Raw genomic sequence first — 3503 nt, 5'->3', positions numbered from 1 at the left:
ATATATATATATATAAATATATATGTATATATTGGCCTAACCATAGGCTGCGTCGCTTCATATTGCTTTAAAGAATCCATTTCTTAATCTCCATTCACGATCCGGTTTTAAAATAGTGTTTCGATGTTGCGTGTATAGATAGAGATATTTCTAAGGCAAGCGTTTGTTAAATCTTCGATGAAAGACTCGAAGAAACCATTTGACTCAATTTAGAACTTTTCCTAGCTTCTTTAAATGATTATGAATCCTTATGATGCTAACATTAAGTTCAACCGAATGCTCTCTGTCACTGTCACAACAGGATTCCTTGCAAGTGTTGCCTCTAGTATTTCGTCATTTAATTCGGAAAGAAGTCCTGAAAAAGATTTATTAAATGAATTGTAATTCTCATCCATCCTTTGCAAGTTCTTTCATTCACTGCAACGTAACTGTGAGCTTTTTGCGCATTTTTAGTTCCTTCGCTTGTATTATATGCTCGATAAAACTCGTAAATTTATAATGTCACGAGTATACTCTTTGCCTTGTTGTTCCTTCGTATTTTCTCTATATAGGAAATTCATGTTAACCCAAGAAACGTCTTCATTTAATGATTATGCACCAGTGAAGGTAAATATAATTATAGTTGTTACAAGAAACAACTTTCCACATATTCAAACACACACGTACTCAGGCAGAAATTTGCATAGAATTTCGTGTACTCACACACACACACACACACACACACACACACACACACACACACACACACACACACACACACACACACACGCATGTATATATATATATTGAATAAAAGGAGACAAGAAAGCGAAGTTGATAAGGACATTTCACAGAATATGTACAAAATGATTCATACATGTTTAGTAAATGATACACTGTAAGGGTAATGAGAAGTGAATGTTGGTTTAATGCCATGAGTTTTACTATGTAAATTTAGAGAAGGAACGAAAATGAAAGTAAGAATAAAGACCAAGCTCAGTCTTTCCATTTTGGCTCGATGGACTGTGATTTTGAGAAAATATTTGTACACTTCTTTGATCTTGGCCACCAGCTCGGCCTTGGTGTTGCAAGCAGAGTGGCTGATGCCTTTCTCAAACGCACCTCACACATAGTAATCCATGCGATTACAATCAGGGTAACTATGAGGCCAGAAATTGGGGTTGGTAAAGGCGTAGCATTTCGCCGACTACTTTTGACTCTTTCTAGAACCGAATCCTGTTGCTACACATGTGACCTCCCAGCAGCAGCCAATATGCAGCAATGGATTGACCACAGTCTCCAGCAGTTTCACATAGTCGTCTCAATTGAGCCTAAGGCTCTGTCGAAAGATGCAGGGATGAATCGCAAGGCAGATCGCCTGATGTGTCCCTTCCTTCTAGCCATAGCGTTGTAGTCTCTGTTGCAGCTGTCTATGTCACACCATACAGCCTTTACAGTGTTCAGAGCATTGAGCAACAGTCATGATAACATTCTAACACTCGGCGCGAAACCATTATGGTATGGTTAACTCTTTTCCAATTTTCAGATGGCTTCCAATCTTCCATATTAGCTAACATTTTCTAATCTATAACCATAATCTCCATACTCGCCAACGCCTTTGACTTTTCACCAACGCCTGAACACACTGTATACATCGTGGAAACCAAGTAACCAGCTTTATGAGACCTAAGATTCCAGAAAACAATCTCAGATCAACCCTCATGGAGCAAACATATCCGCAAATGTACCTCTACGAAGACTATTGGATTTTTAAGCTTATATGTAGTTAAATTAAAGTTAGTCTCGAGCTAACATGTCTATTATACCGCAGTCATTCCCGTTTACCTTGGTGTTTAAGTCGCAGAGACTACAAGACTGCTCTTGAACGGGATGTCACTCCATCGAAGTGTCGGCCCCACAGCTGTCGCTGGTACACATTTACAAATGATAGAGCTGAAGCCATATGAAAGACACAATGAACTAAACAATCCGAAAAACGAACCCACGAATTGCCGTTCCAGCGTTTATCATACACATGGCACCGCGCCACGCGCCTTCACTTACGTACATGTAACACTATAATATCAAATATGTTCTTTTTGTTTAAAACTATGGATTTTAGTTCGAGGAATATTTGGCTCCTGTTTCTACATTGCAGATTACATACATAGAGCCTCTCTCTCTCTCTCTCTCTCTCTCATAACCGCATGCGTCTATTTGGTTGTGGTAGCCACATTAAAGACGATTAAATCGGTCTCGAGCCAGAGAACGACAGTTGCTTTTGTTCTGCAATTACCATTAATGATGTGCAGCCCAGCTTGTCACTGGGTCTGTGTTTGTCTAGCAGCAAACTATAGTCGATTCTGTATGAAACAAAAAGCATTGTAGTTACTATAATAGAAGTACGAGAAGTTCTATTCAATATCGCAAGATCAAAGGGGTGATGAGCATAAAACCATTATTTCTACATCCAAAATGCTGTAATATTGTAATATAACAATGAAGTAGATGACTGATATGGACAGTACAGGATAGATTTCGATTTAATTGTTGAAACTGATTTCAATAATCGCGTATGGAGACTAATTTCTGCAAGACTAAATAATAAAACAACAAGAGAAAAATTAACATAAGCAATATAAAAGAATAATAACTATATAGGTAGCGATGTATAGGCGATGTAGTGTGGCACAGTTCAATAGCAACGCAGGCACATCAAAGGAATAACATACATTCGTGTGATCAGCTGAATAAACTCATAATATTTTACCTGGTTTGGGTTAAAGCTGTATCAGTCATGAATGTCTCGTTAAAATGGTCTGTGTGGAATAGCAGCAGCGTCGACAAAGAACTGCAGATCTGCGAAAGTATAAGAATAGGGGAGAGAGAGAGAGAGAGAGAGAGAGAGAGAGAGAGAGAGAGAGAGAGAGAGAGAGAGAGAGAGAGAGAGAGAGATAGAGAGAGAGAGAGAGAGAGATAGAGAGAGCTAAAGAAAACACATACATACTTACCAACAAAGACGTCCATATACGCACATCTACGTACAACCCACATGCACAAATATATATATATATATATATATGTGTGTGTGTGTGTGTGTGTGTGTGTGTTCGAGTGTGTGTATCTATGTCTCTGTATATGTGTGTATAAACGTAATAAGAAGACGAACAATGAATATGGTACATCTTTACTACTAGTTACAATTGTTTCGGTAGCAATCTGTTTTTAATGCGATTGAACAAAATGATTTCACATGAAAAGTTACGCAACATATGCCGCTGAATACATTGGAAAATGAACGTGTGACAGTCAAGATTTCTATGTTGCTTATGTATGCAGTAAAAAAAAAAAACAATACGTAAAGATAAGAATAAAAGTCCAGTATTAACAGACAAAACCATGACGACAATAATATGTAAGAAAGAGGATAATAAGAACAGGAAGGAGACACAGGGCGAGAAGGAGAAGAGTAAAAAGGAAGAAGAAGAAGAAGAAGAAGAAGAAGAAGAAGAAGAAGAAGAAGA

This window comes from Octopus bimaculoides, chromosome 1 (assembly GCF_001194135.2).
Source record: "Octopus bimaculoides isolate UCB-OBI-ISO-001 chromosome 1, ASM119413v2, whole genome shotgun sequence".
Taxonomy (NCBI): Eukaryota; Metazoa; Mollusca; class Cephalopoda; order Octopoda; family Octopodidae; genus Octopus; species Octopus bimaculoides.
Note: the sequence above shows the minus strand (reverse complement) of the source record.